The following is a 24,830-nucleotide window of genomic DNA, read 5'->3' on the forward strand; positions in this document are numbered from 1 at the left end:
AACTGAGAGTAATAGGAAGCATGGGCTGCCCACGTTCCTCTCTCTACAGCCCTCTGATGTCACCTTAAGCACTCTCCCTGATTAGGCTTTTTTGTATGGATTTACCTGGAGACACTTGTGTTGCTGTTGCTGGGAACACTTAATAGGGAAATACCTCCAGTGACATGAGATTGTGTCTTTAGCATTGCTTGAGGCTGGTGGTAAAGACTAAGTGTGCTATTAACAGCAGTGCATGAGACAAAGTGTGTCTACAGAAGTTTCTGATGGCCTTCAGAGTCTGTGTTGAAGGCTTAATTTGCTACCAGAATAATATGGCCCTCTCTTCAGGCAGGGGTGGTGCTCCCAGAGATGCAGCAATGTTGGCAGGCTATGGAGCAGCCACTGGTAAAGCTGTGCAGATAAAAATGGACAGGAGACATCCATGGTGCATGTTCTGGCTGTGCATCAGATGCTGAAGAGGGAGCGCCAAGATGATCATGTTAAGGGACGACAGGGTCAATGATATGTCCTAGTTCAGCCTTTGGAGAAGCAACATGTATTTCTCTGCACAGCCATTCAGGTCAACCAGAGGAAAGCAGCATTTTGGCTTCACATTGGTTTGCCTGATGTTGGAGCTTGGAGAGAAGTGGGAGGAAATGAGATTAAACTTTGCTGCTGTGATTAGCTGCACAAGGACCAGGCATTCATCACTAGACAAAATACTGTGATCAAGTAAACAATTTCCAGTGCATTGTGACCTGAAGAAAATTTCAATAACCACTCTCATTTTCATATGATAATTTTTTATCTATTTTTGTGGACTAGAAAGAGATAGAACTTTAGCACAGATTCCTGCCTTGAGTATTTGCTGTTTACAAATCAGGTTTTCTTTTGTTTCTGAGCATGCTGTTCCAGCAGAGAATCCTTTGTAAGTCTCTAATTGCTCTGTAGGCCACACACTATCTGATCCTGGTGGTCTATGAAGAACAATAAAAGTAGAGTTACAATAGCCTCCTTTAAATAACGCTTGGCACTTGACCATGAACATGCATGCATTCTGAGGTTTCCATTTATTAAAAATCTAGCACTTTTTATTGAGAAAATTAATGGCTCAAAATCACAATGAAATACCACTATTACAGCTGATCTTACCTAGAAAAATATGGCACTAAACGTAATGAGAATGAACTGTTCTCTTCCCATTTTGCATATGCTGCTGACATCCATATGTGGTGTTACAAAAACTGTCTTTGGCCTTTTTAGAAAAATCTTAATGTGTATTTAAATGAAAACATAAGTGGGTTACAATCCTCTGAAGTACTTTATTCAGTTAACTCTTTTTTCTTTCCTCAGTAGAAAGATTTGAATTATGTTATGTTGTTTTGCTCCCTGAAAATACCTAGTGTGATTGCTATGATGATGCCATTTGTACCACTCTGGGTACATTTATGTCATATCTTTCATTTATAACTCCTTGTTTCAGATTTTTACGATTAAACCGTTAGGAGTCCAGTCCTGTAAAAAAGACTTAGACCCAAGTACTGGAAAAAAAACATGTACATGTGCTTGAGTGCTCAGCCTTATCCTTATAGTAAAGTTAAGCATGAATGCACTACTGTGACCTTCTCTGTTTCATTAGACAGGCTAACTGCAATGGAAAAACTTGGTTCATGGAATTAATGTTAGATATATTGTAAAAGTCCAAAGCTGGAGTTTTCTCTGGGATGAAACTATAGGATCTAGAGTTCGAATGCAGCTGATCTAAAGAAAAAAATGGAAGCAAATTATTTCAGTTGTTATGATGTTGCATAAATGAAAGATATGGGAATGGTGTTATATTAGATACCTTTTTTTGGTTTATGAAACAAACAAAAACAATATTAAATTTTGTGGGTCATTAGTTTTTTAAAGGCAGAGAAGTTTTAAGAGCTACTGTGAAAATGCCAGATAACTCATGGCTTTTTCAGCTGGTCATTTACACACAGGTACACCCACAACCTAATTTTAAAAATAATGTATTTCATAACTGCTCACAGATTGCTCTGTATGTGCAGCAGCCAAATAGACATGAAATTCCGAAACTGATTTAATGGAGCAGTTGTAGTCTATTGGGGTTAAAATTTTCCTGTCTACAGGAATTTAAATATGCATTTAAATAATAGCCCATAGTAATTCAAAGAATCCAATGCTGTTCAGAAGAAATAGAATAGTTCCTAATAGGAAGTCAGCTAAGTTATCATAAAGATATTTAAAAAGCCCCGTGGCATGTGGGTTCATAGGTCGGGGAACAATGCCATGGAAAACCACAGCTTGCTCCTACCTGGGCTGTCCACTTGGCTTGCAAAGAGGAGATTCAACAGCCAGATTTTTAGCCTCCTGCTCACATTCCTCTGTGATTATTCATTCACACAATGAGTCCTATTAAAACCAAAGGGACTCCTTGGGAGAATAGCATTACTTGCCTGTGGGTAATGGGTTCTTGATTTGACTCCAAGAAAGTAAGATTTAGCAACATTGTGCTGCCCAGCTGTGGTAAAGTGTTTTGGCAAATTGACTTATAGTCTTGGCAAATGAGACATGCTGAAAGGCATTTACACTGCTTCCAAATAAGCACATGCTCGATCATCTCTGTTTACCAAAGAGACTGTCTTCAGTGGGGCAAATATACCAAACAGAAGGTTCTAGTCTTTCACAGCACTTGGGGATGCAGTTTTCGTAGATTAATATTCCCCTTTCTCCTATTTTCTCCTTCCCGATGTATTGCATGATTTAATGGCATCTCTGAGCTTCTGTGTATTTTCTGTTCTCATTCATCAAAGTCCTGATCTTGTTAATAAACAGTCGCACAAGCATCTCACTGATTACAAAGACACTAATCACAACAGTAAAGTTACAAGTTTAAACCCATGAAGAACGGTGCCTGTAGGATTAGTGACTTAATTTAATTTTTTTTGTTGTTTGTTTAATATTTAAAATTGATTTAAGTAGTTTTTGTCATTATGATTAAACACAGGTGAAGAGAACCATTTTTGGATACTTATCTTCCTTTCATCTTTATTAAAGTTTTTCTTTTATTGAACTGGAAAAGTATTAAACTTTTCACCTTAGACAGCAGGTTGAAGTATGACACTGTAATTGTAATCCAGATGGGAAACACAAGAAGACGGATAAAAGAAAATGAACTGCAAAGGAGCCCAAGCTGACGAGGTTGACAATGCTGTAATAGTACCTTCAACTTAGTTTCAAGCTGTTTGTTTTTGCAATGAACATAAGTTTCCACTGTAACATTTTTCTGTATGAAAACTATAGCAATACTTTGGTTTCCATGGTGATGTTTTTCTTTTTTGTACATATTTATCCTCAAAAAGCAGGAAGCTCACCCCTTTTTCTCTCTTTTAGCACTTGATAATTGAAATAAAAGCTGAATTATTTTGTATGCCAGGGTGTCTCAAACACATTCCTCTACCACTGAAAACTCCTGCAGTATTACAGTCGTTTAATGTAAGCAGTTTATTTGAAGCATTACTTCAGGAAAAAAATTCCAGAATTCCAATTTTTTAAGTTGTAAACTTGAGAGTGCCCTGCCTTTCCTCCCCCAGATTCAACTGTCTCCAGGAGGTATCAGAGCTAAACTTTCAAACTATTTCAGGGCACACTGCCCTACACACAAAGCTTTTGGCTTCGCTATTATGCTATGCAAGAGATGCAGCATTTTTGTTTCTTGCCAGTGACCAAAGAATACTTGGAAGAGCAAAATGTCTTATAAAATTAAGCTTTTTGGAAACAGAAATGCTCTCTCTTCACCTGGCTTGCAACACTTTGCATTTACACAGCAGCGCTGTTATTTTTGACTCCTTCACAACAGAGCTGAAAATAGTAAATAAACTAGGATGGCTGCTGTGTCAGTTTTTCTATGCTTCAAATCCATTCTTCACCTGGATGGCTGCTGTGTCAGTTTTTCTATGCTTCAAATCCATCCTTCACCTGGTATTTTGCTAACATTTCTCAAGTGAAAAAAAGTTAGAAACTCAATCCAAAACAATTTTTCCATTCCTGGGTTCCCAAGCTGATACGTTTTATTAGCAGAGCTTTGTATGTTAGAGGAAAGACACCCTGGTGAAATATGTTGTCTAATTAGTTTTGAATCTAAAAGCACCAAGGATATGTGACATAATTAAATATACAAATGCTACTTGAACCTAAAGAGTTCTTACAGAAACTGGGGGAACATCAGAATGATACCTCCAGAAAGGTGTTAAGTGGCAATGAACAGGGTCTGAATGCTATGTATAGCATCCAGAGTGGGTGGATCCCCCTCAGGTGATTTGTATGTGTGCTTAGTATTTACAGCATTCTGCATGATTCCTCGTGTTTCCCAGAAAAACTGAAAAAAGTATCCACTAAATCCATGACAAACTGGTGCCATAAACCAGTGCTGAGATGCTTGGCCAAACTGTGAGAATAGACTGTGATTTGGGATAGTGTCACCATGCGGTTATGGTGATGAGTACGGTGTACAACCACAGCCAATTTTTAACTTAATGCCTGTGAGTCATTACAGCATTACTCCAAATTCAATGGGCTTTGGAAGCACAGTGCAACTGGAGATGACTATCAGGAAAACAAGAATTAAAGAGGCCTTTGGAGGAGTTGTTACTCGAGAAAAATCACAGGTGCTTCTGTTTCTGTCCTCTTTCTGGCCAGCAGAGCTAAGCTGAGTAATGGCTGAGCCACCTGCAGCATAAGGGCTGCAGTGCTGTGTGCAGTGAGAGCTCCTCACTGCCACGGGAAAGGTGTGCCCAGCCAGGTTCTCTGGCCAAGGGCCTGTTTCACTACCTCCCGTCAACCCCTCCAGACCTCTGGAGATGGGAATTACGTGCCAATGGAAAAAAAGTAGCAATGCAATTCTGATGTCTGCCCTGTGCTGATGGAACTGCTGCCTGCCCAGAAGTGAAGGGGAATGACATACCTTTGCTCTTCTCCTCAAACCTCTTCCAGGAGTAGGATGCTGAGGCAAACTCCTCTTTCTGAGTGGCCTCTGTGAGGACCCTGTCTATGATGCAACTCCATCCACTGAGATAGGTTTTGAACTTCTTTGGGGGATCAAATATTCTAATTTTTGGTTTGTTGGTTTGTTTGTTTGTTATTTGCAGAATTTGTATACTTATGTTATGGATTTAGGAGTAAAGAAACAAAAACTGTTGAAAATGTAGATCAATTGTCAGATTTCTACGAAACTAAAAAGACAGCTAGACAGGTGCACATACATATGTACACAGTTCCCACCTACACAGGTATCAATATATTGGTGGATAATGAAGAAGTATGGAATATCATTAATTGCTGGACAGACCAAACACAGGGTTAGATATACATTTGTACATCTATGTATAAAAACTGTAGAATTTGTGCATGTGAAGTGAGCAGCTGAGGTTTCTGAAAGCAGTATCTAGGTTAAATTTTATAAAACTTTCTGAACCCTTCAATATTCTCAGTTTAACTTTCTCCATTCTTTGTTTTCATATAACCTAATAAAGACAATATTTTTGCTTTCTGGCAACATGTTTGCTAATGATACATACAGGTAGTTCAATCTAGGCCTTGGGCATTTCTTCTGGATTTATTTATCTTCCTTTTTAGAGCAGTGGTGGTCTTTCATATATGCATTAATAATGTTTACATTTCTAAAATGGAATGCAGACTTTCACTTGAGGTAAAAGATCACAAGGTCAAGGAAACTTGGAGATTAGATCTTTTGCCTAAGTAGGTTGCAACCTAGTAATACTTGGGAGATCTTGATAGCTAATGTTAATACCCTCCCACAGAGCCAGAGGCCAAGGTCTTTTTTAGGACCAGCATTTTTCTTAAAATTGCCTTCTAAAATTTCTTTCAATAATCCACTTGCACCAGTGAAACCACAACTAACATAACTAGCTGTTGGGAGTAGTTATGGGAGCATGACCATATTTCAGGTTCACGTTACAGCCTCAGCCTGATCCAGATGTTGTAGAGAGGGATGCTGTTCTGCCAGCTGCCTGCTCACATCTCCTGTCCACTGCTAATGGAAATGCATTGGTGGCCATGAAACAAGAAATGTTATTAAACTCACTAGTAGTATAGGCAGGTCAAACATGTGATGGTGATTTTTAGTAGAACAAACTCACCTATCAACAGCTTGGAAATTAAGAAAGTGAAAGTCAACACCTTCGAGATTGGGCTGTTTGGGTAGTAATGTCCCTAAACAATTAAGTCTAACAAACTGCAGAAAATCTCTGGAGATAGGTTAACTCATGAGTTTTGAATTAATTGGTGGTTACATTTAATTCATTCAGATATGATGAGACTAAATTAGTAAAAATACTGGGGCTAATGTTCAAATATTCTTTCCTAGGAAGGTATTTTGCACTAAATTGAGCATCATCTCCATGATGTGCATGTCATTTCCAAAAGGAGTCCAAGTATATCTTGTTTTCCTCTCAGTGTCCATACTGTGCTTCGATATTGAAACTTGTAGGCCCTGTTCAGCCTAGTTTACTTTTGTGCCTGTGCCTAAGTAAAGAACTTGAGTTTAACCATCTCTGTTGGACTGTAGTGTCTGAAATAGTTCAAGATTATAGAGGTTGCATCTGTCATTAGAGAATCAAAGATAGGTGAAAGATACAGATGTAAAATAGTTTCTGCTACTTTTACTTTATTTCTTTCAAAGAAAACAAACAAACAAACAAAAAAAGAAAACACCAATGGAAAAATGTATTTTAAAAATGAGAAGGAAAGGAATTGCCGAAATTGTCAGCTTTTTGACTGAATTATTTGGACTTTTTTTTACCTGAAATAGTATCTCTAGTTTTTCAGCTGGAAGCAAATGGTTTTTTTGAGCAATATCAATCTGTTTCATATTTTGAGAGCCTCATGGACATGATAGTTCTTAGAATCTTACACCCTCCTTCTTCCCTTTCTTATAGTTTTCAGTTAGGCCACTTGTCTCATGGTCAGCAGTGGCCACTCCCTAGTAATGAATTATTACACTACTCTAGACAGAATTTTTAAATTTCCCAACTGGCAAAATGGCCCTGTTGCTGGGCTTTGTGTAGGAATTTTTATTCTTGCAATGTTGAGAAAGGAAAATATTTCCTTTCCTGTGGTAAGTCTGCAAAACTACTTGCTCATTCCCCTGAACTTCCCTGTGTCTCTTTGCAGAAAGATCATTCTTTGTCTGGCAAGGTGCTGTGTATTTTGTGTGGTCCCCTGGTATCTCTGAAGTCTAAAATCATCTTTTTTTTTGTGCTGAAGGACATGTAAGGGATACTGTGTGTGGATGTTTCAGCTGTGTAACTCTGTACAGATCACAGAGGCGTCATCCAAATGTGCAGCCATTTATTGCCTAAACAGGAGGAAATGGTTCCTATGAATGGTGAATGAAATGGAGGCTATTAATCCTCCTGGAACCAAGTCCATGTCTACAGAACGTGTGTAGCTTGATGGGGATGAGAAAGACAGAAAGGATAACAGAGAAAAAAATCAGTGGCATTTATTTAGTTGCAGTCATAATGAAAATGGAGCCAAAATCAGTCACTGCAAACCCAGACAACTTCAGACTTGAGTTCTGATTCCAGCCAGTTTCTAAAAATAACATGAAAGCTGGGGTGAAAACTGATAAAAGCTTGGAAATACCAAACTACAGCTGGTCACCGGGCTTGATTCACTGCTATATTAAAGCCCCTTTAAACATCCTTGGCGGGTGAAAGGGGCTTTAAAGTGAGTGTGAATTATATGGTTAAATACTCACAGGTGATTTATTGCAGCTTGTATTGCTGTACAGGGTTATGAAATATATATATTTTCTAGTCCTGTTTTCCTGAGTTGTGCAGGTCTAAGGAACTCATGTGTTTGCAGGATAGCTACAGCTGGAACACACAGAATGAAGCATGCTGTGGGGGGTTCAAGCTTAAAACAAAACCTCAAACTTCCCAGTACAGAAGTTTGCAATATACAAAATTATAGCAGTATTAACATGGAATTGTTTGCATTAAGTGCAAATTAAAAATGTCAATAAGAAATTTAGACTTCATTCTATGTAGGTTTCTAAGTCTGGCAAAAGTAATTGTAGATTTATACATAAAATTCAATGTACATACTCTTCAGAGAGCTCTTTTTTAACGTTGGCAAAAGCCTAAATTTCCCTCTATAAATGCTATCTAATTAAATGATTTTGCCTTAGTTTTAACATTATTAGGTAAAGTGTCGGGGCAATATTTTTCTTTGGGTTCCACCTAATCCAACTGAATTTCTTTTAAATACCTATAATTGGTGATTTTCTAGATCAAGGGTTGAACTCAGATCAATGACAGTTACTTGTGTATATTGATTACTAACCATGCCTAAGAAAATATCATTTGTTACTTCAGGAATGCTGGTAGAAGGAACAAGCTAACTCCAAACTGAAAGGAGATCAATGTGTTGCATGTAGATAAAAAGAAGCATGTTACCTGAGAGAGCATCAATTTTTCATGGACTGTGGACAAAGCATGAAAGGAAAAGGAATTCTGTGGGTCACACACTTAATTACTGAGGTCTTGTATTATTTTCTTCTAGCGTAAGAGTGAACTAAGTTCATTTTTTTCAGTCACAGAGAAGGAGGAAATTCTCTAAGTCATTCTGGAATACAAGGGCATATCCATTAGAAGTGAAGATACGTGCTCTGGTATTATTCTCAAACTCAGTGGTTTAGAAACAGAGACTGGCGTATCACGTTATAATAAGTTCTCCTAGACAGACATGCTAAACCAGCCAGGGATGAACAGTTTATACACATAAACATCCCAATTATGTCCAGGCCTCCAGGAGTAGATCACTTCCCTTTTCCTCAGACATATGAAGTTAGAAGTAAAGCATTCATATTTAAAAAGTAAACCTAATTAAAAAAGTGTAACATATTGGAATAATAATGACAAACATATTTCCTTGGAAGCACATATTTCAGACTGTATCTTCCACTGCTCTGATCTTAACACTCAGGTGGATAGGCAGATCATGGCAGATTAGTTCTTCTGCTGTAAATATGCAATAGAAAAAGGATTTAGTCCACATGTCAGCAGCACTTTCTGCAGTTTAAGGAAGGATAAAATATTCTACAAGGGAAATGGATGTGAAGAACAAAGTACATATTGTGCAGGGCTGCTCTGCTGAAGTGCAGAGCAACCCAGGGGCAGGGGAAATGAGTTTGCCAAGCAGAGGAGCTGCAGATGTCCTAGAGCCACAAGGTCCCTCAGTCTCCCTGCAGATAGGTCCATGCTGTCAGCTGGCTCTGGGCAGTCTCAGGGAAAGCCCACTGCTTGTGCTGTAGGGAAGGGGAGAGAATGAAGGAGTGATCTCATGTGCCTGGAGAGCGATCTGATGGAAACTTCCCAAAGCTAGGTTCCGTAGGGTTTTGGAACTATGACTTTTTGTCTGTCTTAGTTGCCCTTTCTGGCACTCAGGTGGCAAACTCCCACAGGCTAGGCTGAGTTACTAGACCTGGAGATGGTAATTCTTCCTTCTTTTGTAACAATAATAGAGGTACTAGTGTACAGAGACTTAGCTCATCCCTGATAATCATAATTCCCTGATGAACTCCAGACTTACCTACTGGGATCTTTAGGAAGTTACTAAAGTCTAAAGTAACAAAATTTTTTGTGGTGCTCTAATTTTGAGGAAAACAATGCAGGTACTATAATCAGTGAAGAAGTGATAAACTGAGAGTTTAATTTATTAGCCTGCTTCTAACTACTTTTTTTGTCTGATCCTATGACATTTCTGTAGCATTTCTTACACATTGTGTTGTTGTGAAATGTGTGGAATACAGTGGCAAAAGATCTGATTTCTTACTTTTGCATGAGTATTAAATTATTTTTTCCCTCGGGAAGGGAAGGGAAACTTTCCAGAGTAAATTTAGAAATAGTGACTGTGGTCTGAGCTTAAGGTACAAGATAAAAGAGAAAAATCTTTTATTGATTCCGCATTATTATTTTCTCCTGTGATTTTGTAACCCCACTTGCGGTATTTTAATTAATTTGTAAATTTGGCAATGATAAGTGAAATTATATGTTCTCTTAAATTCAGAATAAATGGAATAGTTTTCAGTTATATAGTGTGAAGGATTTCCTCTCTACAAGCTGACATAATCCTAAACAGCCTGTACCTCTTCTCAGATTTGCTTTTGACAGTGACAAAAGAAATACAGAACAAAAATAAACACAGGTTTTCTATTTTATTATCAAAGACAATCATGCAGAGTTTCCAGATTATTCACTACCACTTCAAATAAACAATCTTCCACAGTGTTACTTCCCTAAAATAGTTTGGATGGATGTAACAAGTCAACTACATTTATCCACTGATAAACATGAGAAGTTGAAAACTTGAATACTACTGTGGCTCAGAGAACTTTTAACTAAAAGTAAACAAGATACTCCAACGTTAATCTTTTATTTGTTTTTAAAAACTGAAGAAAGTCATAAAAACAACTCACAAAGAGGAATTTGGCATCTGGGCAAAGTGAAGGAGTGAGATCCTCATCAGAAAATAAAGAAGTATTGATATTAGCCAGCTAAACTGGATTCATTCTGATTTCTTTTTCTGCTGCTGTTTTTCCTTTGATTCCAAGCATTAGACAAATGCTATTTTTCTGTTTTGTTTCAAGCAAGATGACTAAATGTAGACACTATCTAGCTTGCTAAAGGAAAGATTAGTCTCAGACAACCCTTATTATATGGTTCAGATTTTAAATCAAAATTAGAAATAAGACTGTCACCCTATTGTGAACCACAATATATATGAACCACAGGGCAATTTTTATATGTACAAACACTGATTAGCATTTCACTTCAATTTGTTAATTTAATTAGTTTCTTTTCAGATATTTTAAATATTATTTGAGCAGAAGTCATGTATTTAAAGCTTTCATGTGAAGGTCATATGGGAAAATCATGTTTTGCCAGGTGGACTGTCTACAGTGCTCAGAGTCTTGATAAAAAACAGCTGCAATGGCCTGATACTGGTTGAGACTCAAAAATCAGACTGTGCAAACAAATATATCTTGGCCCTAGATACTTGCCACATCTGCCAACAATTAGTTATATATCAGGACTAGAAAGGGGCACAGAATAAACAAGATCTGATTTCAGAATAAGCAAATAAACAAGGAGCTCTGCATCATTATTCATCTAGTGGATGTGGAATAACATAAGTTGCAGGCTCAGGTTCACAGTTGTCAATCCTTGAGGTTTAGCTAAAAGTATTAGGTAACAGAAGATCTGATTGACAAATACTTTTCAGATGCTCTGGAGCACATTATCTCACCTGCTTGCTGACTCCAGAGTGCCACCCCAAGGCTCAGCCAGGGTGCTCCTGGGAGACAGATGCTAGGGGCCAACTGGCTGTGGGAGGAGAAAGAGCCACTTCTAAAGAGCTTCTTATGGTGGTTTTTAGGGATTCTACATATGGTGGTGACTTATGCCACTAGTGTTCAAGACATCTGTCTTTTCAGAATTAGATGAGACTCTAAGACAAATAAATACTAATCTGTTTAAGCCTGAAGGGGTTTTTTAAACCAAGTGTTTTATGAGGATTGAGGGAAGGAGGAAAGCTGAACATCAGTGAAAATACTGAGGTTTTCTGGATTGCAAAGTTAAGTTGCTGTGTAAAGAAACCATGAATCCTGACTTTTATTTTACAGGAAAAATATTCTAAGTATTTTGATCAGTTGCTTGAGAGCATGCAAATGGAACAATGTTGAATTTATGTAAAAAAGAAATATTTAATGACAATAAAATTGACAAATAATAGGTCATGTTTACTGTTTAGACAAAGCAAGGCTTTCTAATACTGCATTTCACTTAAAAGATTGTATTCAGCTAAAATCAAAGCAGGAAAGGAATTTACCTGCATGTAATGTGGGATATTATATAATTACCTTCATTCAAACTCAGAATCATCAATATTCTTTAGCTGGTGACCAGGCAGGACTTCAGATTCAGGTCCAACAGCAGTGAAATATGAATAAGATCTATAGTTAATTGAATCAGTGATTCTAAACCTTAATACACAAATGACATGAGAAAATCAGGATTGTGGAAAAATAAGTTTTCACTCTAAAGTATTACATTTTATTTTGATTAATTCTTAAACTCAGCTGTGCTGGAGAAAACACATGAAGACTCTGCACACTGTCGGGTCTCTTTGATACCCCAACTTTATTCTCTCTAGAGAATCCTCTGATAGTTGGTAACAAGCAGTAACCTGCTAACAAAAAAGAGTGAGCTACTGCTCCCTTGCACAATGCAGTTCCTGTAGTGGATCAGGACCAGAGCTCAGAGCAAACCAAGAGTAGATATTCTTCTGTTGCCTGATCTGAATGGAATATGAAAAAAGGCATTTTTGTGTTTATGGAATGTGAACTAATGAGCTTTTTTTCTCATCCTTAGATTGATAATGATCATATAATCACACGTTCCACTTGAATCAACTTCAAGATTTTAGCTGATTCTGGCCAATTTTCAGGCCAAGTCAGACAGCAAACAGGTGGAGGGATGTAAGGGTATAAGTTTTTTTTCCCTAAGCTTTGGGGAAATCAATTTTTGTTCAGAGTAACTATGAATTAGGACATATCCCTTAAAGGGACCTCAAAAATTATCTTCTGTCCCCTTATACAATGTGAGAGTTACTGCAGAAGTTCATAATGATCCATTAAGGGTTTGTGGGAAAACCAGGCTTAAGAGTTGCTGTCATTTTGCTTTCTCATGGATTAGTATGAAGAATATGTCCTGGACAATATTAATGCAGTTATGTCCAAAAGAAAAACTAAGAGCTTTCCTCAGAAACACAAATTTCAGAGAGGAGAATAAGATACCTCTCCTCCACAGCTTCAGATAGCTGTATTCAAATTCCAGAGCTCACAAGATGATGAAATAGAATAAAACCTAAATTCTAATCATACTTTACATTGCCTTAAAAACTCACATATATACAATGGAATATTTTGTCTGAGTTAATTAAAAACCACTCTTTTCATCTTATTAACTATGCTAAACCAAACCAGTTGAAAGTTGCTTAAAAATATGAAATAGGAAAGGAACTCATTAAAAAGTGAATTAGCATTTCACTGATTTGAGTTTAATATGATTGCATTTATACAGTACAGAAAAATTAGCACTTTATTAGAAGTCATTTGTATACTTAACTGCTGTATGAATTCACCTTTGATGTAGTAGAATATTATTTGTATTAACTGTTAAATATTATAAGGCAATTAGTCTTGCTCTGTTCTGCTTCTAAATAGTGAGTTATTAGATGAACCTGATATGATGCAAGTCTTATGATTTGCAGCCAATAAATCTCTATTAATCTATTGGGATATGTCTCTGTAGAGATTTGTCTGTATTCCAGAGGAATTATTACTTTAGGAAAAGTCTTATAAACCTGTTGCTGCTATGACAAGACCCTAAACCTAGTTTTTCTCTTTCGCCTGAAGAATCTGGAAAGTGTCTGCAAGAAATTTGGCATGATGTTTCTTCTGGGAAACACATTGTGGCTGGCACATAAGCTGTCCCAACACCTGAATGCTCCAGGGAAGTTATTTTCTGAATTTAGTGTCCTAAAATAAAAAATACAGTAGGAAAAAAGAAGAGTATAAATATATTTTTTATATATCTGGAAGATATGTTATCAGCTTTGTGTCATAGTCCTTCGTGATTCTTGAAAAATGTAGAAAATATTTCTAAACCACATTTCAAAGTCAACTCTTCTTCAGGCCTTCAAGTGGTAGAGCAAAGTGCACTAGACTGAGGTAAATGTGCCTTTTAAAATGAAGCCAGAATTCTCCATTGACTCCTACTATATTTAATTTAAAAGTCTTTATATTAAAGCATCTTTCTTAACATTCAGAGTGAAGACGGAAGGCAGGAAGGCAGGAAGGCAGGAAGGCAGGAAGGAAGGAAGGAAGGAAGGAAGGAAGGAAGGAAGGAAGGAAGGAAGGAATAGAAAAAGGATGTGAAAAGAGGCAGGGAGAGTGAAGAGGAAGAGGGATGGAGAGAAAAAAAATAGCATTTCACAATACTTTTGCTCTTTTTGCTATTCAGGAAATGCTGAACAGATTCAGAAGATTCTCTTCTGGCTTTGTTGGTCTAAAAATTCATATTATTATCAATTACCAAGGGCACATTCAGAGATGTTGCATTTTTTCAACAGTACTGTAGTCTCTTAAAAGGATGATCTTCATGTCCATGGTTAAGGAGTTTGGAAGGTGCTCTACAGTGGCTGTTGATTTAAAGTGAGGTTCATACAGAAGAGCATGCTTCCTAAATAATCTTCCAAATGTCTATTTCATTCTTAATTTACAAGGGATTGAAACACTAGAAGCTGATTTCCATGTTTATTCACTTTTTGTTTCCCTTAGAATTTAATCTAAATCTTGCCAGGTTTTATTTGCACCATGTTAATTTTACAATAGGCCTACTTTATAAGGAAATATGTTAGGGAATCATAATTTATTCCCACAAGTCATTAAAAAAATTGAATTTTGAAAAGATTTCAATCCTTAGCAATGTTTAGCTTCTTTCAGAAAGACCATTTACATGGGGAAATCCCAAACTATTACTTTTAATCTGAGCCTAATTTTTTTAATATCTAAGACTCATATTTTAAAAACGTAGAAGCGTGATCAGTTGCAACTGCCATCATATTCTGCATTTCAACAAAGTTTTGTGTTGTTTTAAGCAGTGCTTTTATCCCAGTCCTTCAAGAAAAAAATAAAACATTAGGAATATTGTCTAACTAGACAACAAGTCTGTTGGTCTATCTAGGTGCATATGGCTCATATGTCTCCAAGGATCCCTTTTAGCTTTTTAAAAGGAGGTAAAAATCCTAAATTTCTGTTATCCTTTTTTTCTCAGTCTTGAAGCAGTTGATAAGTTTCTGTATGCCTGTAGTCAGCTATGGATGCATACTTATGTAAAATAATGGGTTCATTAAGGACAGCTGAATTGAAAAAATATGCACACCTAATTTTTAAAACCTCCTTTTGTTTTCATGATTGTTGTGAATTAATTCACATCTCTCATGATCCCTAAGACCTCATTTTCCAGGGCTTGCAAACCTTTGCTTCTAGAATTCAATGTTTATTTCTGAAGGCGAAAGTAGAATCTCTCAGATTACTTTCCAGGTTCCTGGAGGAGACTGTAAGTATCAGGATAGAATTTTATCTTTTAATTTTGTGTTAGGAAGGAGACTGTCAGCTTGCAAAGTAGATCATCAGTTGTGTTCACAGGGAGCTGTGTTGTTTAAAAATGGCCTGCTGCCTTCTGCCACAAAATACCTTTGATGGAAGAAGCTGTCATCTTTTCCTGGGCTCTTACGGAATCACAAAGGCTGTGGAGTTACTGTGCTCTCTATGGCAAGTTCAGACATGAGATTTAACATGAGGCACAAATTTCTGGAAATAATAAATGGGATGCATATATATATATATATATATATATATATATATATACACTAGACTCTAAAAATTTTGATAGCCATCAGTGGTGGGTATTATGAGGATGCAGATTAATTTAGTCAAAGGCATATTCCCTCAGTAGTGAGATATTCTGCAGAAGAAGCAAATGCTTGCGTCTTTATAGGAGTTTCTCTCTTGGCACACTATCAAGCACAATGAGAAAGAAAAATCTCTGTGGAAAGAAAAAAAAGCTTGAAGCCCTCCTCCCCGCCCCCCTCCCCACCCCAGCCCTTCTTCACTGCCCAAATCATTTTTCACTATTTAAATATGGAAAAGCAAAAGTCTGAATACATTATAAAAGAAGGTGTTGAGAGAAGATTAATAAAATGCGTGTCATCTTTTGCATTTGTGGCTTCTATTACAGAGGCATCTGCACAGACTGTAGAGCACACTTCTGTCATCTTTTCCCTAGACATAAAATAGTAAGGAAGGCATAGATCAGAACTAAACATGTTTTGATTCTAGTCGCATATGTAGCACTGCTTAGAGTCATCTGTTACAGAGTTAACTTTCCTATTCGTTACTGGTTTAGTAATAATGGATGTGTGTTAAACAGAAGTCGAGGTCATGGTTTTGGAGCATCATTCAAATTCATCAGGCTGTGTCCCTCTTCCAATACCATCCTTGTTTTGTACTTAAACTTTTCTCTTTCAGATGACTTCTGTGAGAATTCTTATAGTGTTGCAGCAGTATACTCCTGTATGACATTCAGAACCCCTAAATAGGGAAATTATAGTACCTGTCAAATTGATGTTCAAACACCACTGTGCTTCTGTGGGATAGTTTTCATTTACTTTTTAAATTTTTGTTTTCAAAGGTAAAGTCATGTTTGTATCAAGTTGAGCTGAAGACATTTATTATCTCAGTGTGTTAAGTAAAACAGCCATATAGTATATAAAGACAGATTATTGGCTGAATATTTTGCAACCAATTTACAGTCTCAGAAGGAAACTTTTTTCTCTTTTCAATTCTTTGTAAAGCCATGTGTAATAACCTTGTTTTCTGAAAAGCATATGCCAACAATTGCTAGTATTAATGTATTATTAGTGTAAGTAAGCTCAAAACCAGGCACATGTTTAATTCTTTCTTCTGTTGTGGGCTGCTTTGTCTAGAGTATGGATGGGGGCTGACTGCTACATCTATGCACAACCAGCTCCCTGAAATGCTCCCTTGTCCTTGGAAGCCTCATGGTTCTTTCTTCTTGGCTAGGCTAGAGGTAAAAGTCTTTATGGGTTGGTGCTTGGGCACGGAATGACTGCATTTTTCCAAGGTGTATAGAAGAAATAGTGGATATTCTGAGTTCATTGCTTGCCCTCCTGGTTCTGAATTTGCTTTGCTTTTTCTGGACCTGTCAACTCCTCCATTTTGGAATCAAGATGCAGGAGATTTGATACTGCTCATCAATCACATTAGCACTAGAATGGGGTCATTTGATAGACATGGAGCTTTACTTTATAGACAGAGGCTATTTAATTCTGCTTAATTCTTTTATTCTTCTAAACTACATTAATAAGATTTCATATTTGAAAATTATACAGAATTAAAAGAAGTTGCATGTAAATTAAGGACAGAAAAATAATATTAGGTTTACAAAATTTGATAAAATGCAGTAAAAAAAAATTCACATATGTGAGAGAAAAAGCAGAAAAATAAAAAGTGGCACATTATGAGATGAAGAGAGTATGAAATTGAGGTATTCACCAGGAAGATAATACTTGATAATACAAATGGGTCACAAGGACTTATTCTGAGATATTAGAATTTATATACATATATATTTATATACATATATATTTATAATTTATAAGCATATTATATTTGTTGAACTTACAGTATGGTACAACTGAAGAAAACTCCAAAGAGGAGTTGTGTCAGTGAAACTGATTTTGATAGCCAAAAATCCTTTTTGCCCTTCTGCACTTCCAGAATATCTTAAGACAAAGTCACTGTCTCCTCTAAGTACTTTATTCTATTCCAATTAAAACCTCAGAGTTTCCACAAAAGAGGAACTTCTTGGTACTCTACATAAGAAAAGGAATAAAACGTATAATAGTTATAGTTATAATAGTTCTTCCTGTCAGCTTGTACAGCTAATGCTCTTTTGAAAGGTTTTAACTGCTTTGTTTTCATAAAAATAAAAAACTGAAAAAAAAAAAAAAAATTATCAATGATTGCCTGAAGATAAAAGTGGTCGTTTATCACTTTCTAAAGTCCAACCTGAAACAGGATTAACCAGACTGTTTTAACCTTAATATCTTGGTGTTCATATGTAACATGAAACATATGGGTGTCCCAGCCTGACTCATCTAGTCTCCGTTTAGTATCCAACAAACCTTAGAGATGACTTTATGCTATGGATTTGCCTATTTTTTATTTTTTTTTCAATCCTAACAGGTAAAGTGGTCTTGACAACCGATTTTATTTTGCTAGATCTGATCTCATTTACAGCTGTAATCAGATGAGATTTTTCCTGACAGAAGACAAAGTAAATATTTCCCGTCAACGTGATTCATTTGGGACTGCAATGGAGAAACAGGAATTGGGTAAGCAATGAAAAATGTCAAGCTGTTTCAAATATAGAAATCTATGAAAATAATAATGAAAATAAGGTTGCTGAACTATCTGATTTTGAAAAGAGTTGTATTTGCATGCACTAGAGCTTAAGGATCATAGATATTAAGAAGCAAGCAGGAATGAGTGTGCCTGGAGACCGTGACAAGGACCAGAACATATAACTCTTGTGATCTTTGATTTTGGAATACTTTCCTTGAAAGTGATACTTTGAGGACTGGCATCAGAAGTTCTAACCAAAATGGTTGATTCTTTAACAAAATTCAGTTTATTTCTCCTCCTACAAGGCCTTTTAATTTTATTCTTATGTGTACTGTCAAGAATGCAACTACTTGTGAGGTATCTGTGGGTGCTGTGTACTCCAGTTTGAACACTCTCTGGGCAATACATTTTCTAGAGTATTAAATAGCCTGAAAAAACTCCCTTTAAAAAAAAAAAAAAAGGAATGTGAATTAAACACTCAAACCCCCACATTTTCAACCTTTTAATTCTCCATCAGTACAAGTGAAAATGTCTGTCACAGCTGTCATGACTCATGTACTCCTTTATTTTTAAAATGGTGTGTGACTTCTGACATTATGGCACTTCCGTGTGGGAAGATAGAAGAGAAATTTATCCACCTTTACTGAGTTTTATCTGTTAACTTTTGATGAGACTTTTTTCCACCCTTGCATAGTGAATGCAGGGACAAATGAGGGATATTGACTGGTTTTCAGCTGTCCATAGTCCCGAAACATAATGAATCACAGCTGTTCCTAACAGAGCAATTCCTGTGTGTGCAGATATTCTTAGGAGAGCAGAGGAAGAGGCTGGGCTGTGTTTCTAATCCCACAGGCTCAGGTTTGTCTCTCACTGCTGAAAGGCAGTGAAGAATGTGTTATGTATGGAGTTGCTGGGTAACTTCTCTGGATATATCATGGGTTTAAATACAATGGTGCTATCTGTATATGGAAGAAAATACCTTGGAAAGCAGCAAGCTCACAAAATGTGGTCTTCCTGAGTGTGTTGTGGAACCAACTTGTATACCTCAGCACAGCTATGAATGATTCACTTTAACAAATCAGACCTTCAGAAAATGAGGCAAAGGGAGTAATGATGCATGAATGGACCAGTGGTATGAACTTCTGTAGTTACCAAGTGGGTACACAGGAATATGTTTACCCTTAGGTAACCTCTTTATATGTCTAGGAACTTCATCTGAACTATCTTGAGTATGAAGCCTCTGACCTCCATATTATTATCTGAAACTAAGATCAGAGCTGAGGTCCTGATTCCTAATAAATGCAGAATGTTTTTGGTTTTGTTTTCTCTTTCCTTGAGCTACAATATAAGGTATTACTTAGCCTTCAGATGGGTCAATGAAAAGACCCATCATTTCCCTGGATCAAGAAATGACATAATTTATGGTCCAATTTGAAGCTAATTGAAAGGTCAGATTTGGTGTTTGGATTATTTTTTTGGGGGTTTTTTTTTTATTTTTAATTCTTTTTTTTAATTAGTATAACTTCAATTACACTAGTGGTTTGTTTCCTATTTAAATGAGAAAGGTATGAAGCAAACAGTTCTGTCAGAGGAAATAGGTTTGAATCATCTGGTTTGCTTGGCCACTTTCTCTGAGTCTTCTGCATTCACTGACTTCTAAAATTCTTGACTTGACCCTGAAGTTCTTTAACAGTCAATTTTGAGAGGAAAGATCAATACAGACTTTCTTGCCAAGTTGCCACTACTTACATGGAGTTGATTTGCATTATCACATGCCAGCACAGAAAAATACATAAATTGGTAGTTATTAAGGGAATAAAGCATGAAGTTTAGAATATTATTACTTACAGGTGACCTCTGGAGGACAGGAACAAGCAATTTAAGGAGTATGTGCAGTACAGTAGTTACTGAATATAAAGCTTTATACTACAACACATTATTTCTTTTTATTTAATTTTCAATTTATTAAATGGCCTTAATTCCAGTGGAGGTGACCTTCTGCTGGTAAAATGGTAAAACCATTGCATTTGGACATGATAATTCATGTTTTAGATTAGAAGAAAAAAATCAATTCCATCAATTCTAAAAAACCACAGTCATTGAATATATTGGTATCTTCAAGAAAAATCATGTCATACTTTTTTGAAGGAAGTAATTTCACATCTATCTTAGAATTCTCTTTAAAATTTGTGTATTAAATTCTGTAATAACATAAACACATTCAGATTAGAATAAATGGCCTACATATGAAGATTTCTGTACTGATAAACAACAGCCTAATTCATCAATGAAAGAAAGTCAAAGTGTAATCACTATGGGAAAGCAGAGATGATAAGAAAAACTGATGGAAGCTCAATTACTCCTTCCATTCTAGCAAAACTGGTTCTAGATGTAAATATAAAACCGTTGTCAACGTCAGTCCAAAATGAAGTTTCTGAAACGGTGATACCTATCTGTTGGAACCTGAGATGAGTTCCTAGACAAAATAATCAGTTAAGTTTACTAAACACTCTACTCACCCTGAAACCTCATTTGGGGAGCTGAACTGTTCTCTTGAATCTATTGACTGCAATTGCAGACATCTATGAAGCTCACAGAAGATCATTTTTCTGTGAAGACCACAATTCAGTATCTTCATCAAGGCAAGGAATCCCACCCTGCTGTTAATTCAGAGAACATCTCTAGTGTGACTTTTACCAGTCCTGAATGTCTCAAATAATCCAGGGTGTTTCAAAGAGCAGTAGATGCCTGAATGACGAGAGTTGCGCTGAATCTTTATAAGGAAACACCTACATCAGTGGGAGAGACAGAATTATACAGAAAAAAATTACACTCATGTAAATGCAGCTTTAATTGAAAATCACAAACCACTTTTCACCTGGTTGTTTACAGATAGTTTTCAGGCTCACACTTGGCCCAGGTGTACTTTGGACCGTGTGTTTGCATCACATGGTGATAGAGAGAATATAATTTCTCCGTGGTTTTCTTTATCACATTAGCATGCCAGAAAATATTTATCAGGCTTTTAAAATTCCAAAATTCACAAACTGATACTATGATATAATATTTTCTATTACTGACATTTCTGCTTACTATTCAGAGGTTTCCCAACAGCACTACAAAACTAGGGCTGAAAGTTTACTGAACAACATGTGTTTGTGTTTTATTTTGTATGATGATTGGCTTCATATTATGCTGTGTGAAATCTGCCACATCATACTAAGGGGACATGCTGAAAGTGGTATATATATGAAGTCTTTCTCTTCATAGAAGTGCACAGTAGAAATCAATGGCATACCCTTTAATGTTCCTAAAATTTTTAGCCCGTGTTCTCTGAAGCTGACCTAGGTTCTTCTTTCCCAAGTAGAAAAATACAAAAATTCAACTGGCTGGAAATTTCTACCTGATTCATGAACAAATCCTGAAAGGATCCTTCCTTCTCTAAATATGCCTGCTAAGTGGCCTCATGAAAAAGAGAAGGATACATTTTTTTATTTCTTTCATTGAGAAAGAAAGAATTCCCTGAAGTGGCATTAAAACTGTATGCTACTTCAACCCTCATGCAGAGTTCATGGACAAAACTGAAAGCTAGCTACAAATGCTAATAAAAAAACCCCCTGTACTTGAAATAGCAAAACAAAACAAAAAGGCAAACTGTATCCACCTACAGGTACAGTTATAGCAAGTCAACCTCAAGTTATATCAAGCTGGGTTTGGCATATGGATATGGAGAGATTTTAAAGGATATTATATCAGAAACTTTCCTGAAGGTTTTCTACTGTTTGTGTGGGTTCTACATAAAAAATTCCAAAAAAGGTTAAAAAACACAAAACCTCCCAAAAACCACCAAAAATCAACCAACCAACCAACCAACCAACCAACCAGCCAACCACTCAACCAACCAAAAAACCCCAGAACAAAGAAAAAAACCAAACAAAAAACACCCCAAAAAACCAAACCCAAAAAACCAAAACGCAAAAAAAAAAACAAGCTAAAAAAAAGGAAAAAATGTAATTATGGATGATTAAAAAAATCCTCTAATTCCTTTTATAAACAACAATTTCAGACAAAAAATAATTTGGGATTCAGAGGAAGAATTCATTTGGAGAAAAGAACTATTTTTTTGGGTTTTTTTGGTTTGAAGTTTGCTAGGTTCTGTGAAATTAGTTTACTGTCTGTTTTTCATACAGTGCAAAATGTAGTAAGTGTGTATTTGTTCTGATTAGTACTGTTTTTCATTGAGGGCTATTTTTACACAAAATGTTTTATTTAAAAAAATGCAGACTCAAATGGCAATTTCTGGCAAATATATAACCTTCTCCAATCATCAAATGTGAATATGCAGATGATAGTACCAAATAATAACCAACATTTACTTTTTATGTTTTCATGGTAGTTTGTACACTAAACATATGATATATGGATTAGTTTTACCAGTACTAACCTTGAAAAGGTATTCAGGTGCTCTGTCTTGGTGTATACTTATTTACTGATCTCAAAATTTGAAAAACATAATAAAAATAGAACACTAAACACTGAAGACATAAAACTTTCATTTAATAAAATTTCTTATGATATGGCAATATTAAGAATATGGCAAAAAAAATTTATCATGTATTTATCAAGTAGGGTTAGCCAAGAGAATATCAAAAGTTATCACAGAGTAAGTTAAAAAACCCCCATCCTATCACTTTCATGTGTTATCCTAAGATTTATCCTTGGAATGCATTATAGGTTCTGTTTTCTATTTATTTTCCAATTTTTAAACACCAGGAGAATTAAAATTTTGTCTTCTCCCAGAGAATTATAGCTATCCTTTATACCATGTATTTTGTACTCTCAAATAATCTGTATTTTGATTGGATTGCCATTCCACTTTTGTCTGAAAGGTTATTGAGGCTGTCAACAGGAAAAGGACTAGAATTACCAGCCAATCAAATTACAGAATACTTAAAAGGTCAAAGTAGTACAGCACACTAACATAATTCACAGAATATATGAGGCATTAAAACCCTAATACCTCATTCTCGTAACAAAGGTTGTAATGAGAGCAAGAAATGGCACAACATGAATTCGTTCACGTGACTGCGATTATAACAAGAACCTGAAATGCAATAAACTTAACCCATTCTTGCTGCTAAGCTAATACTGTACCTCAGCTTTGTTTTAAGCAACCTAGAAAATTACTTGGATGATAAACTTTAGGTAAGATACTGGATAGCAAGTTTTGCTTGTGCATCACCTCAAAGTAATTGTTAATCAGAATTTTAAATTTGTTGCCTATGACATATGCACAAAATGCATATCAAACCAAACCAAATCAGAAATTATTATTGGATGATGTTTTAAAGTTTATTTGTTTGTTTGCTTAGCAAGGAGTTTCTTGATATTACTGCTGGGGAAGTGTTACATATATTTCTATTTTTCTAGTAGTAAACTGAAGTTGTGTTGTTTAATCAACTATTCCAAATAACAGCAATATAGAAATGCCACACACAAATGTAGACATGACAGGTTATTTGTAAAGTAAAATTCACGTGTTTCGCAGTTTCACAGAAATGGTTTTTACAGGAGTCTTTACTATCTGTGTCATTGCAGTTATTAGAATATGTAAAATCTTAACAAGTCTTTTTTTCCACATTAGAACATTCCACATTAGATCACAAAACCTTTCAAGGCAAAGACAACTGGCAATGACAAGTAGTCCAACCCCTAACTTTCCAGCATTTTTTTTCGGGGAGGTGTGGGGGGGTGGAGCATAATGGTAAAAGCATTTTTATTTTACATTTCTTCAGTGATGTGTGTAGCATAACCCATTCTATCCAATCCTATCTACAGAGAGGAAATAAAAACAGATTTAACCTACAGACCTTTGGTTAACTTCTTCCTAAACTAAATATAAAATGTTACCTCATCTTGCTCAGATTAAAAGGGGAGAGGGGGAACTCCCCCCTTCACCACACGTTCACTTATTGAGAATCTCTTCTATATAAAAAGAAGAGTCTGCATATAAAAGACAATCCAGAGACATCTTTGAAGGTTCTCTTTCAAAGCGTCTCTACTTCCCTGAGCGTCTGGGGATTTCTGTTATTAATTGAAGTTAATTTTCTAGGATATCAGTTTGCCATGCACGTGGGAAAGATTGATAGCCTCTTCGATTCTCAAGAGTGTTGGAAATGACACTGTTCCATCACCGGGTGTCTTCACTTTTATCATCACAAATCAAATTATAAACATCGGGGCAACCTTGCTGGAATCTGGCTTCGGGAGATTTCCATAAGATTAATTAGGCGGCCAAAGCAAAGATGGTAAAATCTAAGGGCGGGGGGGTGGGGGGAGGGAGGCAGGGGGAGGACGGGGAAAGGGGGGAGAGAGGCACCATTCATTCCTTGTAGAATGGGAAGTCAATTCAACAATGGGTAATTAGCGTGGGCCATGGATTCTCAAAGGCACTGAGGACACTGGACTCTTTCTCTCACTCTGATGTTTAGTGCGGTATTGTGGACCCCTCATTTAATTAGTGCACTTTGATACCCACAGGAGCTTGAAGCTCCAGGGCATGCTAAACACAGACTGACACCAGCAAGCTTCTGCCTCCTTCCAGTCTAATTAGAGACACAATGAGCTGCAAAGACAATGTTTTACTCCAAGATTTCTTCTGCAGATACCTCTGGCAGGAAACAATCGTTTATTTTGTGTCTATATTGGTATTCAGATTAAATTGTTAGCATGCAAAAGATGAGCTAAGGGCACATATCTATTAAAAATG

Source organism: Cyanistes caeruleus, chromosome 4, assembly GCF_971803275.1.
Source record: "Cyanistes caeruleus chromosome 4, bCyaCae1.hap1.1, whole genome shotgun sequence".
Classification (NCBI taxonomy): Eukaryota; Metazoa; Chordata; class Aves; order Passeriformes; family Paridae; genus Cyanistes; species Cyanistes caeruleus.